Here is a 16,062-nt window from a genome sequence, read left to right on the forward strand (position 1 = left end):
TTCCCACTTAGAGAAGTTCCTTTAGCATTTGTTGTAGAGCTGATTTGGTGGTGCTGAATTCTCTTAGCTTTTGCTTGTCTGTAAAGCGTTTGATTTCTCCATCGAATCTGAATGAGATCCTTGCCAGATAGAGTAATCTTGGTTGTAGGTTCTTCCCTTTCATCACTTTAAATATATCATGCCACTCCTTTCTGGCTTGTAGAGTTTCTGCTGAGAAATCAGCTGTTAACCTTATGGGAGTTCCCTTGTATGTTATTTGTCGTTTTCCCTTGCTGCTTTCCATAATTTTTCTTTGTTTTTAATTTTTACCAATTTGATTACTATGTGTCTCGATGTGTTTCTCCTTGGGTTTATCCTGTATGGGACTCGCTGTGCTTCCTGGACTTGGGTGGCTATTTCCTCTCCCATGTTAGGGAAGTATTCGACTACAATCCCTTCAAATATTTTCTCAGGTCCTTTCTCTCTCTCTCTCCCCCTTCTGGGACCCCTATAATGCGAATGTTGTTGTGTTTAATAGTGTCCCAGAGGTCTCTTAGGCTCTCTTCATTTCTTCTCATTCTTTTCTCTTTATTCTGTTCTGCAGCAGTGAATTCCACCATTCTGTCTTCCAGGTCACTTATCCATTCTTCTGCCTCAGTTATTCTGCTATTGATCCCTTCTAGTGTAGTTTTCATGTCAGTTATTGTATTGTTCATCTCTGTTTGTTTTTTCTTTAATTCTTCTAGGTCTTTGTTAAACATTTCTTGCATCTTCTAGATCTTTGCCTCCATCCTTTTTCCGAGGTCCGGGATCATCTTCACTATCATTATTCTGAATTCTTTTTCTGGAAGGTTGCCTATCTCCACTTCATTTAGTTGTTTCTCTGGGGTTTTATCTTGTTCCTTCATCTGGTACATAGCCCTCTGCCTTTTCATCTTGTCTATATTTCTGTGAATGTGGTTTTTGATCCACAGGCTGCAGGACTGTAGTTCTTCTTGCTTCTGCTGTCTGCCCTCTACTGGATCTAGGTGAATGTTTTATAAATTACTGTTTCTAATTTTTGGTCATACCCTCATGATTCCAGCAAGCTAGTCCTATCTTCTAAGATATGTATCAAACCTAGTACACATTAAAAATCCTATAAGGTCCTAGGTAGTTTTCATTTAATTATTCATTAAAGAAACACTTATTCTCCTATAAGAAGAGAAACACTTATTAACACTAAAGAAACACTTATTCTCCACACTTCACTAACAAGTGTGAAGTCTTTCGACTGTTAATAAAAGATCTGTCAACCATCAAAAAAACCAAAACGAAACTACTTGGGGTTGTGTCAAAGAATTCAAGAGTCAACTTGAGGGGACTCCCACTGTCCAGAGATGGAACATTTGAGCATCAAAAAGAATAACAACTGCAAAGAATGTAAACATATCATAGTTGTTCAAAATCATAATAATTTTTAAAACTCTGATCACCTTTGGAGGATACTACAGAACCAACTTATTATTCTATAACTTAGCAAGTAAAGAGAAACAAATCAAATATACTATATATGAACTGTATCCCTGAATGACCAAATAGTTGATGAAGCAAAGTCCTTATTTATCGACGAATTTAAAATAATAAATAAGGAATGATAGAATAGCACCACTTTGCAACCCCTAGTGAAACAGTTCATTTGGGCAATGATTATCAAAGGTTATTAAAAATCATTAGGTTAAAAACTGATTGGGTATAAGGAAAAAAAAACTATATACAAATATCTCTTATGAATGTAGATGTAAAAAACCTCAACAAAATTATTAGCAAACCGAGGGACTTCCCTGGTGGCGCAGTGGTTAAGAATCTGCCTGCCAATGCAGGGGACACGGGTTCGAGTCCTAGTCCAGGAAGATACCACATGCTGTGGAACAACTAAGCCCTTGTGCCTCAACTACTGAGACTGTGCTCTAGAGCCCGCAAGCCACAACTACCAAGCCCACATGCTACAACTACTGAAGCCCACGTGCCTAGAGCCCATGCTCCACAACTAGAGAAGCCACAGCAATGAGAAGCCCACTCGCCGCAACTAGAGAAAGCCCACGTGCAGCAACAAAGACCCAATAGAGCCAAAAATAAATTAATTAAATAAATAAATTTATTTTTTTAAGTATTAGCAAACTGAATTCAGCAACATATAAAAAAGGTGTAAACACCATGACCAACTGCAGTTAGTGCCAGGAACCCAAGGCTGGTTAAATGTTCAAAAATCAAGTAATGTAATTTGGCATATTAAAAGAATAAAGGCAAAATCCCCATGATCATCTCAGTAAATGCAGAACTAGCATTTGACAAAATCTGATATTCATTCATGATAAAATCTCCTAGCTAATAATAGGAGGAAATTTTCTCATTTTGATAGATAAAAAAGTTATAAAAACCCGACAGCTAACTTCATACCTAACGCTAAAAGACTGAATGCATTCCCTGTAAAATCAGGAACAAGGCAAAGGTGTCTGCTCTCACCATTTCTATTCAACATTATGCTGGAAGTTCTAGACAATGCCCTAAGAAAAAGCAAACAAACAACAAAAACAAAACCAAATAGCTTAAAGGAATCCAGACTGGAAAGGAAGAAATAAAACTGTCCTTATTCAAGACATGATTGTCTATGTAGAAAATCCTAAGGAACCCACAATAAAACTACTAGAATTAGTAAAAGAGTCCAGAGAGGTCACAGGATACAAGATCAATATACAAAAATCAACTATATTTCTATACACTGGCAATAAACAGACTGAAATGAAATTAAGAAAACAATTCCATTCATAATAATATCAAAAGGAATTAAATAGGAATAAATTTAACAAAACAAATGTAAAATTTATACGCCAAAAAGTATAAAACATTGCTGAGAGAAATTAAAGAAGTAATTATTAAGATGGTAATTTCCCCCAAATTGATATATAGTTTCAATGCAATTCCTCTCAAAATCCTAGTAGGGTTCTTTGTAGAAGTTGATAAGCTGATGAAAGTGCAAAAGACCTAGGAGAACCAAAACAATTTTGAAAAAGAATTGAAAGATTTACACTAACTGTAATTGATTTCAAAGCTTACGAGAAAGCTAAAGTACTCAAGAGAATGTGGTATTATTATAAAGATAGGAATGTAGATCAATGGAACAGAATTGAGAGACCAGAAAGAAACCCTTGTATTAATGGTCAACTGATTTTCAACAAAGGTGTCAAGACAATTCAATGAGGAAAGAATTTTTCCACAAATAGTGCTGGAATAATTGGATATCCACATGCAAAAAAGAAAAACTTAGACCCTTACCTCATACCATACACAAAAATTAATTCAAAATGGATCACAGAATTAAATGAAAAAGCTTAAAACTATAGTCTTCTAGAAGAAAACAGGAGAAAATCTTCATGACTCTGGGCTAGCAGAATCCTCAGAGACAACACCAAAAGCATGAGGCATAAAAGAAAAATATGATAAATTGGACTTCAATAAAATTTAAAACTTTTGACTTTTAAGAGATACCATTAAGAAAATGAGAAAACAAGCCACTGGCTGGAAGAAAATATTGCAAATCACATATCTGATAAAAGACTTGTATCTAGAATATACAAAGAACTCTTATAACTCAATAATAAGACAATAACCCAATTTAAAAATGTGCAAAAGACTTGAATAGACACTTCACCAAAGACATCCAAATGACTAATAAGCACATAAAAAGCTGTTCAGAATCATTGGGTTTTAGGGAAATGCAAATTAAAACCACAATGAGATACTACTATATGCCCATTAGAATGGTTATAATAAAAAAGACAAACAATAGTAAGTGTTGATGAGGATGTAGAGAAACCAAAACTCTCATACATTGCTTGTGGGAACGTAAAATGGTAAGCCACTTTGGAAAACTGGCAGTTTCTTAAAAAGTTAATCACATCTTTACCACATAGCTTTATAAAGTTTTGATATCCTGTAGAGAAGTCCAGACCCTTCTTCACTCTTTTACAAAATTATCTTGGCTTCTGTTTTGTCTTCTACTATCAATAAAACTTTAGGATTCATGAAAATTCTGTGCAAAAACCCTGTTGAGATTTTAACTGGAATTGTGTTAAGTTTATAAGTTACTTTGGGGAAAGCCTCCATATTTTTTATTGTTTCCCTCCATTTAACACAGTATATTAGTTGTCTATTGCTGCATAAAATATTATCGTAAACTTAGTAGTATATAACAACACATATTTATTATCTCACAGTTTCTATGGGTCAGTTGTCTGGGCATGGCTTAGCTAGGGTACAGTCAGTGTTGGCCAGGGCTGAGTTCTCATCTGAGGCTCAAGTTGGGAAGGATCCACTTCTGTCACATAATTTTGGGCAGCATTCAGTTCCTTGCAGGCTGCTGGATGAGGGCCTCAATTTCTTGCTGCGTGTTGGCTAGGGGCTGCCTTCAGTTCCTTATCATGTGGCCTTCTCCTTAGGACAGCTCACAAAATGGCAGTTTGCTTCTTGAATGCCAACAAGGGAGAGTAACCTTTGTCAGATTTTATTTCTTAAAAGCAAATCAGGGCTTCCCTGGTGGCGCAGTGGTTGAGAATCTGCCTGCTAATGCAGGGTACACAGGTTCGAGCCCTGGTCTGGGAGGATCCCACATGCTGCGGAGCAACTAGGCCCGTGAGCCACAACTACTGAGCCTGCACATCTGGAGCCTCTGCTCCACAACAAGAGAGGCCGTGATAGTGAGAGGCCCGTGCACCGCGATGAAGAGTGGCGCCCGCTCATCACAACTAGAGAAAGCCCTCGCACAGAAACGAAGACCCAACACAGCAAAAATAAATAAAAATAAATTAAAAAAGCAAATCACAGCTCCCATTCATACTCAAGAGGAAGGGTTTACACAAGGCGGAGTATATCAGGAGGCGGAGATCATGGAAGCCAGCTTAGAATTTGCAATATACAGTATACCTTTCCATTAACTAATTTCTCCCTAAAATTCTTATGCATCCTATAATAGGTTTATTCATGTGCACTTCTCAGTTTGCAATGCCATAAAAAATAGGTATAATTATTACTTCAATATAGGAATGCTATTGAATTCTGGATACTGATCTTTTATCTAGCAACCTTGTTTAACTCTCTTATTAGCCCCAACAATTTACCTGTCACTTGGATTTTCCTCACAAATATCACTTGTGAATAATGACAATTTTGTATCTTTTCTTGTAACCTTTACACCTTTTATTTATTTTTCTTGTCTTACTGGACAATAATAAGACCTCCAATAAAATATTTAACAGAAGTTGTGATACCAGGCCTGTTTTACCTGATAAACCCTTTGTCAGTTTTATCAGGATATTCCTTTCCTTGTCTAGTTTGCTAAGAACTTTGAAGACGAATAGGTATTTAATTTTATCAAATACTTCTTCTGCAATGACTAAGAGGATCAAATAGATTTTCTCTCTTAATCTGTTGATTTGGTAATTATGCACATTTTCTAACGTTAAACCATTCTAGCATCCTTGAGATAAAAATTCCTTGATCATAAAATGTATGTTTTATTATTTTTGCACCTATGTCTTTATAATTATCTTTCCTAAACTGTCCTTGTCTGGTTTTGGTTTTAAAATATACAGTAATTTAACAAAACAAGTTGTAAAGTTTTTCTTCTTTTTCTATTTCATGGAACAAAGTGCATAAGATTGGGATTATCTGTCCACTGAAAGTTTCACAGCACTCCCACATAAAACTATCTGTATTATTTTTCTGCATAAATGTTTAAACTACAAACTTCTCATCTCAAACAGGCTCTTAGATATTTCCCAACACTCCTACAAGATTCTAGTTAGTGCCTTCTCTTAGTTTTACAAAAGCTATTCTAAATATTTACCATTCTCAAGCTTCTACCTCACTTTTTCTCCCTATAATCTTAGCATATAATATTCACCTGCTATCTTCAACCTTTTCATCTCTACCAGCTTTCCTCCTCAGCATACTGAGATGATGATTTTCTTAAAAAGACAAAACAAAAACAAACATGCAAAACAAACAAAATCCCCTTCCCTGAACTATAGATTCTTCTCTAGCTATTCTTGTTCTTTTAATTTTCCCCATAGTCAAGAGTAATCTGGACTTCCCTGGTGGCACAGTGGTTAAGAATCCGCCTGCCAACGCAGGGGACACATGTTCGAGCCCTGGTCCGGGAAGATCCCACATGCCGCGGAGCAACTAAGCCCATGTGCCACAACTACTGAGCCTGCACTCTAGAGCCCACGAACCACAACTACTGAGCCCATGTGCCACAACTACTAAAGCCCATGCACCTAGAGCCCGTGCTCTGCTACGAGAAGCCACCGCAGTGACAGGCCCGCACACTGCAGTAAAGAGTAGCCCCCGCTCGTCACAACTAGAGAAAGCCCGTGCACAGCAACAAAGACCCAACGCAGCAAAAATAAAAAATTATAAAATGAATAAATAAATATTAAAAAAAAAAAGAGAGTAATCTACATTTGCTAAGTGTCCTCATCTCTCATTTGTTTTTTTCCCCATTCATTTTTCTCTATATTTTAAGTTATATTAGATTTGGGAAATCATCAATGGGTTCCATAAAAACACAACATAACCAGATTTGCATTTCTGAAAGATCACTTGTGGCTATGCTGTTAAGAATAGAAGTGAGTGAAACTGATGGGAGGGAGAACTAAATTAAGAAGCTTAACTAGAATAGTAAGAATGGGGAGAAGTAGATGGATTTGAGACCTATTATAGGATCTGAAGGATGAGGAAATCAAAGATTACACGTGATTCCAGCTGAATAATGGATTTTGATATTCACTGAATAGAAAATACAGATGAAGAAATCTGACTACGTAAAGATAAAAAATTCCTACATGGCAAAACTGCAAAAGGAAAACCAAAAGTCAAATGATAAACTGGGAGGAGGAGGAATGTATGCAACTCATTTCACAAAAGGCTAATATCCAACAAAAACATAGGAAAATACATGAATAATTCATAAAAACGGAAACACAAATGGTTCTTAAACACATAAAAAGATGCTCAACCTCATTGGTAATTTTTAAAAAGTAAAATAAAAACAACACTGAAAGGGCTTCCCTGGTGGCGCAGTGGTTGAGAGTCCTCCTGCCGATGCAGGGGACACGGGTTCGTAAACACTGAAAAAAACAAACAAACACTGAGATACCATTTTATACCTATTGGAAAAACAAACATTAAAAAACAAAGTGATAGGGCTTCCCTGGTGGTGCAGGGGTTGAGAGTCCACCTGCCAATGCAGGGGATGCGGGTTCGTGCCCCGGTCTGGGATGATCCCACATGCCGCTGAGCGGCTGGGTCCGTGAGCCATGGCCGCTGAGCCTGCGCGTCCGGAGCCTGTGCTCCGCAACGGGAGAGGCCACAACAGTGAGAGGCCCGCGTACCGCAAAAAAAAAAAAAAAAAAAAAATTTTTAGAAAGGAAAAAAAATTCTGTTAAACCTTGTAATCCTATAGAGTTCCTTAAATAGTTTTTAAATCATTTTAACTCTGTTATAAATACAGGAATGAGAATTACGCAAATCAAAACTAAGATAATATTTCACAAAAATATGAAATCAAGTACCAGTATTGCCAGTAACTATCACAGAAAATTTATATGTACTTATTACTTTTTTCCATTTCTTTATTTAATAATTCTCACAAAATGGCAATTATATTATATTAGTAACCATTTCATATATCATAAATTTATTTGGCACCTCTGTACTTTTTATTGTAATTTTTCACCTAATTGAACTGGACTAGAATAATAAATGCAAATCAGTAAGTAAATACACTTAGCTCTGAAAATCTCTTACCTAAGTAGTAGTTACTACATAAAGTACCTGATAATCTAAAATGGTTTTACCTAAAAATTTCCCAAAGATCAGAGAGCTGTAACAACAGCTTTTAGCAAATTGACAGGTAAAAGTGGATGATGTAAAACATTTCAAATTACATAACATCTTAAGAAATTATGGCTTATGGAGTATTCAATTAGATAAGTGTAGTTAAAAATTAATTTTACCTAGTCTTTTAGAGAATGTTTTTGGTCACTATATGGCAATATAAGATTCTGAAAACATCTTTCATATTCTTTAGGTTAAAAAAAAGTTTAAAAATGGTATGAAAATGCTACCAATCATTTAAGTTTTTTTCTTTTTGCTGTTCAAATTCTTTCAAATTAGCTTTAGTCTACGAAGAGCTTTTTAAAATCTTTTTTAGAGACTTTAGCAAAATCAACATTCTCTTAGCATCTTACAATAATATGGACTTGCTATAATCTATTCTTATGGCCATCAGAGAAGCCAAATTACAGGAGACATTATTTGGCAAAATAAAGAAAACGTGTATTAGGCATCATAAATCTCACCAGTGTCATGATAATATTGTGACTTGTTTTGACATGCTCATGTTTATATTTTTCAGTCCTATAAAATTTGTGTGTAACTGCTAAACCAAAGAGGAATTAGGAAAGCATACTGGGGCTTCCCTGGTGATGCAGTGGTTGCGAGTCCGCCTGCCGATGCAGGGGATACGGGTTTGTGCCCCGGTCCGGGAAGATCCCACATGCCGCGGAGCGGCTGGGCCCGTGAGCCATGGCCGCTGAACCTGGGTGTCCGGAGCCTGTGCTCCGCAACGGGAGAGGCCACAACAGTGAGAGGCCCGCGTACCGCAAAACAAAACAGGAAAGCATACTGGAATAGATCACAGATACATGTGAACTTAGAGGAAATTTCATTTACTCCATGAAGGTCTAACATCAAGTTAAAATATGTGCACCAGCACCATAGTGCTCTAGTCAGACTCTAAACCTTATTCAAGGGGAATTCTCGGCGGTCCGGTGGTTAGGACTCAGCGCTTTCACTGCCGGGGCCGAGGTTCGATCCCTGGCTGGAGAACTAAGATCCCGCATGCCGCGCAGTGCAGCCAAATATTAAAAAAAATTTTTAATTAAAAAAAAATACTATTCCAATACACGTGCTTAACTAATGATGTCTTAGGAGTTTTAAAACATATTAATTGCTGACCTTGATGAATTATCATTTAAATTTTCAACTCCAATGAATCCCTTAAAGCCTATGAGCCCAAAGCAACACAATGGCACCATCAGCTTCATTTCACCATAATAAATAATAAATAATAACTGAGCATAAAGAAGTGGTAAGTGTAACAACTTTTTCAAAAAACTTGGTGATGGAAGGAATACAGATGAGAGTAAAAATATATCAATTATATCTCAAATTTTAAAAAAAGAAAAAAGCAATATTGATGGAAAATCTGAATTGCATAAAGCTACTTAACTGAAATATACTTTAATTTAATCACACACAAAAAGAGTCAAAATATAGTGGCTGTTTCTTAAGATGGCAGAGTCTTGAGATATTTAAATGCTGAATGGAGTCATCAGAAGAAGCTGAAAAATAGAGCAAAGTAAGTAGAGAGATTAACCTGAGAGTGGAGGAAGGATTCCTCTTAAATAGTATCTGAAGAGATAGACGTTGATTATGAGTGTAATGGCAGGAAATTCAGGGCTTCTTTATGAAGCAATGGGATGGTAAGTATAAATGAAAGAGGAGCTTTAAAAGAAGGTTTACTATGGAGTTGCCTTTAGGCTGTGGCTGAATATTCTTATCATAGTATTCAAAACTCTTCATAATGCAGCCCCCAGTATATCCTCAGCTTCACTGGTCCACACATTCTCACTCCCAACCAAACTCACTCCAACCAAACTCACCTAGAGTCCCTCAACTGTTCCTCTCATGATGTTTGTTCTTGCAGAGCCCTCTGTCTGGAACACCTTTCTCCTTATGTCCCTGCAAACATCTCTCAACCTTTAAGAGCTGGCTCCACACAAGGGATCCCCCAGAGGGAGCCCCACTTCAGCATCACTGCCTTAGCCATGGCCTCCGCTCCCTCCCTCGGGCGGGAGGGGCTTCCTATCCCCCTCTCTGTTTTCCCTGGAGGCAGATGTCACAAAGCATTTGTAAGTTGCTTCAGGTGCAAGAACACCGCCCACTCAGGACTTACCCCCATTATCCTTTTCAGACTGGCCACACACTAGGGCAGTCTGAGGAGCTAGCCGGGACCAGGTGGTGGAGCAGCAGCTTGGTGTTCTGACCGTCTAGCATCCTTCTCTAGCATTGTGATGCCACCTCCCCTCCTTGTCCCAAGGTTGTGAGGCCTTGTCTTTCCCTTTGGTGTCACATGAGTAGAACAGGGTCCCCAAAGCCCATGTGATCATTTCCCAGGCATCATTCCCTGGTGCCTGTGGGATCCTGCTTCATGCAGGTAGGGGAAGAGGGCTCCAGGGCTGGCCAGGAGCGACACCTCCTGAAGGAGAATGGGAGCTTCTGATTCTAAGGCCCTGGCCTAGGCCTCTATCCTAATATTGCAGGAGGGGCCTCTCTCCCAAGCCCCATCCTAAGGCTTAGCCTTTGGGCCAAATCTGCCATGGGGTCTGGCCATGCTTTTCTGACTAAATAAGCAATAAGAGGCTCTAAGCTGATCCAGTTCCGAGGACCCTTTCTGCCCTGCTTTGGGTCTCCTTGCCTCCAGGTGAAGGAAGAGCTGGTGCCACCAGCTTTCCTATCAGGCTTGTCCAAGTGTTCCAGGGGACTCGTGACCAGAGCCCAGGATGGCTTGGTGGGAGGGTCCCCGCTGCATCTGCATGAAGCCCGGCTCCATAGGCCTCGTTCTCGCCAGAACTCTGCCCTGCCCCCATGCAGTTCCTCACCGGAAATGCCACACCCCCACTCACCCTCTCTTCCCGTCCCTGGAGAGGCAGCTCAGCCAAATATGTCTAAGCAGGGTCCATCTGTGTGGACCAGAGCCAGCCTGAACTCATTATGCACCTTCTGGTCTCCAGTTTCACAGTGTGTTAGGGGCAAGAGCTGACTGCAAGACTTGCTCCTTAGAGGAATCAGGCCAGACTCAGTTTTGGAGGAGGGCAAGATTGAGAGGGAGCCAGTTCACCCCAGGATCTGTTCCGGGGTTTCCTACCAGCCCTTCCTGTTTGAGGCTGGTCTTCGGTAAGCAATAGGCCACCAGGCCTGGTCGACCCCAGTTCACGCCGTGCCAGGAATCTGCCCACCTGCCAGGTTCAGTTCTTTAAGGTGCCTCTTCAGGGACACAGTGTGTCTCTCTGATTGGGCTTCTAAATCAAAAGCCTGATGTTCGTGTCCCTCTCATAGGGGGAGCTTTGGACACAGGACCGGTTTGGAAAGGGTCAGGTAAGAGTTTCCACTCTGCACATTGTAGAGGGGACACTCTGTAGGTCCATGGGTCCCTTACTATAGCGAGGTTGAGTAAATTTGCCTTCAGTTAACCTGGGACCTTCTGTTTAATTCCCTCCTGCCTCCCAAAGATTTTGACCATTTTATAAATTCACTTCTGTTAACAGTGGCCCAGAAACTTCTCTGTGCTAAAAGGATGGGAAGTGTAAAGGCAGTCATTCCCTGGGAAATGGATCCCATTCTGTTTTCCTACCCCTACCCTGTTCATGAGGCCTCATTCAGTAAGGCAACCCCGCCCCCCGTAAGGCTGCCCTGTATCCCATGTCCAAGACAGGTCAAGCATCTGCGGAAAGTAAGCCTGTTTTCCCCTTCAGGTCTTCAGTCACTTGCCACTACTGTCCCTCAGTCGCCTTTTTTGTAAAATGGGGTTTTAGTTTTGTCCTTTTATTTTAATACTGGTAAATATTTGCATTCAAGCAGGCGAGGGAAGGCAGGGGTCTGGCCCCCTGCCCTATTCCTTTACTGCTGTGGGGCTTGCCCCTGGAGCAGACCCTCCTCTTTGCGCCCCGTGAGCTTATTTGCTTGTAGTATCTCAGATTTTACATGTTCCATGTCGTGCCACATAACCCCCTTCAAGATACCGTTTGGAGGGTGGGGGAGATCTGCTTCCCACTGTGACTGGGCTGTGGGGTTCTGACTACTTTGCTTACAGGTTCATGGTTTGATAAACTTGTTGTATTCAAAAACCTGAGGGGCTTCCCTGGTGGCACAGTGGTTAACAATCCGCCTGCCAATGCAGGGGCACGGGTTCGAGCGCTGGCCCGGGGAAGATCCCACATGCAACTAAACCCGTGCCCCACAACTACTCAGCCTGCGCTCGAGAGCTCGCGGGCCACAACTACTGGGCCCGCGTGCCACAACTACTGAAGCCCGTGCGCCTAGAGCCCGTGCTCCACAACAAGAGAAGCCACTGCAGTGAGAAGCCCGCACACAGCAACAAAGACCCAACGCAGCCAAAAATAAAAATAATAAATAAAAATTAAAAAAAAAAAACCACTTGAAATGTAGGACGCCATTAAGTGTCTGTTTATATTTTTGGAATATCTGTACTACTTACAATTAACGAATAAAAGTGGGTTTAGGGCTTCCCTGGTGGCGCAGTGGTTAAGAATCCGCCTGCCAATGCAGGGGACACGGGTTCGAGCCCTGGTGCGGGAAGATCCCACATGCTGCGAAGCAACTAAACCCGTGCACCACAACTACTAAGCCTGCGCTCTAGAGCCTGCGAGCCACAACTACGGAAGCCCACGTGCCACAACTACTGAAGCCTGTGTGCCTAGAGCCCGTGCTCCACAACAAGAGAAGCCACCACAATGAGAAGCCCGTGCACCGCAACTAAGAGTAGCCCCCGCTCACCGCAGCTAGAGAAAGCCCGCGTGCATCAACGAAGACCCAATGCAGCCAAAACTAAATAAATTTTTTTTTTTAAAAAGTGGGTTTAAAAAACCCATCCATGAATGGGAAAAAGAAAGAGTTGGCTCCAATCCCCCAACCTCCCTTGATGCCCCTCCCCCTTTATCTTAGCTACCCTTCCCCCCCGAGCCTAGTTAGATGCCCCTTCTTTCTACTTCCTTTTCCATATCTCTTCACCTCAGCATTTCTCATTAGGAATTTTAAACACTGGCTTTCTCATTTCTTCCAATAATCAGAAACTGGTTTTTTGTTTTTAATTTCTGGATTTCCTAGCACTGGGCCTGGCACACTATAGGCCAATGAATAAATATTCATTGAATGAGTTGAAGATGATTATGTCAGAGCTCCCAGTACTTATATTTTACCCAGTAAAAGACAAGATTATCTTTTACAAATGGAGAAACTAAGGCAGGAAGGAATGTGCACCAATAGTAACTTTTGCAGAACAAACGCTAATAAAAAAAATAACTTATGTGAAATAATCTTTCACTCTGACTAATTAAGATTCTAACTACAGTCTAAAGAGTAGAACAAATGATAGTCTGTAAATCATAACAAATATACATCCTCCAAACATACGCATCAAGTTTCCAATTTTGTACCACAGAGGATATAGCTTTTCTGATTTAAAAATTCAAAATCCGGCTTCCCTGATGGCACAGTGGTTGAGAGTCCACCTGCCGATGCAGGGGACACAGGTTGTGCCCCGGTCCGGGAAGATCCCACATGCTGCGGAGCGGCTGGGCCCGTGAGCCATGGCCGCTGAGCCTGCGCGTCCGGAGCCTGTGCTCCGCAACGGGAGAGGCCACAACACGCGTACCGCAAAAAAAAAAAAAAAAAAAAAAAAAAAAAAAAAAAAAAATTCAAAATCCCTCCCCATACACCACAAAACTCTAGCACAACAAGGGACTGGCCTAAAAACCTACTATTAGAGATACCTGAAAGCTTATGAAAAGCTTCGGGTCTAGTCGGCCATGTTACAGCTGGCTAGTACTTTTGCAAAGATTTAACTGAATAGGACCTTTTCAAATCAGAAATAAAAAAAGAACTTGACATTGCCAAACTCTAACCACCTGGGATGACAAACTTGTTCTTAAATATCTTATACTTTACACAATTCTGTGGGCCCCCCAAGTCACCGGTTCACCCTCCATCCTCATGCAGAAGTAGCAATGTTACAGTAGAAGAATCAGTCCAAAGGTCAAAGTGCTAGATCTCTATGCAAAGAACCTCCCCTTCTACAGGCAGAGTTTCTTCACTGCCCAACCAGTTCCTACTATCAGAGAGAACTGGGAAGAAAAAGAGTGAGGAACTTGTTACTGATTATAATTAAAGCTAATTCAAAAAAGCAGCGGTAGGAAATAAAAGGAAGCAAACACCTTCTGGGTAATGTTTAGAAATTCCCTAACACATGTTATCTTTCTCGTGACAGCTCAAAAAACGTCAGAGATATAACATTCCTGTGAAACAAGGATAAGATTAGCCTACTACATTTGGGAAAATTAATGCTGGCTCGCATTTATACTAAGTATTAAGACCCAGAACTTTCTTAAAGAAGTAATGGGGGGCTTCCCTGGTGGCGCAGTGGTTGCGCGTCCGCCTGCCGATGCACGGGAACCGGGTTCGCGCCCCGGTCTGGGAAGATCCCACATGCCGCGGAGCTGCTGGGCCCGTGAGCCATGGCCGCTGAGCCTGCGCTCCGCAACGGGAGAGGCCGCAGCAGAGGGAGGCCCGCATACCACAAAAAAAAAAAAAAAAAAAAGAAGTAATGGGCAAAGCCATTAAATAAGGCAGCCAGGGTAAGCTGGAGTCCCTGAATTAGAGTCCTACCTATAGAAGAATAGATAGGGCAGATAAGGAATAACTACAGAAGGGAAAAACAAACAAAAACAAAAGGAAGGTCACTCTCCCTGGTTTCAAACTAAATAAACCCTCTGACCTTAACCAAGCCAAAGGAGAACTGCCTTTCCACAGAACACACCAGAGTATCGTTTTGGTATTTCTTTTCCCACAGTTACCCTTGATGCTCATTTTAATCCAAAAACAAAAAGAAAAGCAAGTGACATCCAGCCTCTAGCCAATTCTCAGTACCGTATTATACTGCTTCGACATAAATGCTTCCTTTAGGAACAACTGGAATAATTCAGTGGTTAATTTTGGGATAAGCTGCATGATGGAGAGAGCCTAGTAGTCAGACTTGGGTCTGATTCCTGACTCTGGTACTTATTACATGGGTTATCTTATTCAAAAAAGTCTTGGTACTTCCTCGGTGGTCCATCCATCTTTCAGTGCAGAGGGCGCTGGTTGGATCCCTGGTGGCGAAACTAAGATCCCACATGCCGGGGGACAACTGAGCCCCTGCACCACAACTAGAGAGAAGCCCGCGCACTGCAACAAAAGATCCCACATGCTGCAACTAAGACCTGATGCATCCAATAAATAATATTAAAAAAAGAAAAAGTCTTAATTTCTGAGTCTTAGTTTCCTCATCTTCAAAATGGGACTAGTAATAACTATTCTTTAGGCCTCTGGTAAGAGGGAGAGACAGACTATATAAAGTGGTTGACAAACCATAATAGCTATTATTTCCATGAGCTCCTACTAAATACAGATGCTGTGAAGATAGAGCTGATTGCTCTCCCAGTTGCAAATGATAAAATTCCCGAATGTGCTTAGTTTTCAAAATTATTTTTGTACATCTTTTCTGCCTGTGAGGAATACAGAGGCAAGCAATTAAATCAGCTAAAATTTAGGGGGCACCTAACAGCTTATAACATGTTTAAGGGCTCAGAGTTAAGGACACCTAAGTCTTAAACAGACACCAAATAATTGGCAGAGGTAAAACGAGAACCCAGGCACCCTAACAGCCCAGGATGACCTTTCCCCCGCCTCATGATCTCACTGAAGTGCCTGGGCGCTGTTTCTGGTCGGGGTAATTTCCTGCCATATGACTCCTCACTCACCAACACCGCGTGCTGGAAACGAGGCATTCGTTGGGCCTCCACGCCGCGATACGAGGCCGGGTACTGAAGGCCGGTTTTGGCCTTCGAATATCGGAGGTCACTAAGAGGCCTCTTGAGCAGGGCTCACTCTTATCCGAGTGTAGAGAGGTACCGCTTTCCCCTCTTTCCGAGAATTCCATCGTTCTGACGCCGCCGCGCCCTCCGCCTTCACAACCGCCCCACCTCAGCTTTCCCGCCCTCAGCGCTTGCACGCACGGCGGGCCGCAGCGGGCCGGAACGCGGAGGAATCCGCCGGATTTTGTGGACGGCCCACCGCCTTGCTTTCATTGGGTAGCCTCATCTTATCTCCGCCCCCAAGTTTTTTACTTTCTCAATGATTGGA

At 41.3% G+C, this 16,062-nt stretch overlaps 1 protein-coding gene across 2 annotated transcripts in view; it reads right to left on the minus strand.

Moving 5' to 3' along the window:
* The window catches only part of RBMS2 (RNA binding motif single stranded interacting protein 2), a 93,643-nt gene extending 77,862 nt beyond the window's left edge, over positions 1-15,781 (minus strand). For both annotated transcript variants that reach the window (XM_007129383.4, XM_007129382.4), the window contains exon 1: positions 15,681-15,781. The gene's annotated coding sequence lies outside the window, so the exon portion shown is untranslated. The remainder of the gene's footprint in view (positions 1-15,680) is intronic.
* Positions 15,782-16,062: the final 281 nt, after the last annotated feature.

Source organism: Physeter macrocephalus, chromosome 6 (assembly GCF_002837175.3).
Source record: "Physeter macrocephalus isolate SW-GA chromosome 6, ASM283717v5, whole genome shotgun sequence".
Lineage (NCBI taxonomy): Eukaryota > Metazoa > Chordata > Mammalia > Artiodactyla > Physeteridae > Physeter > Physeter macrocephalus.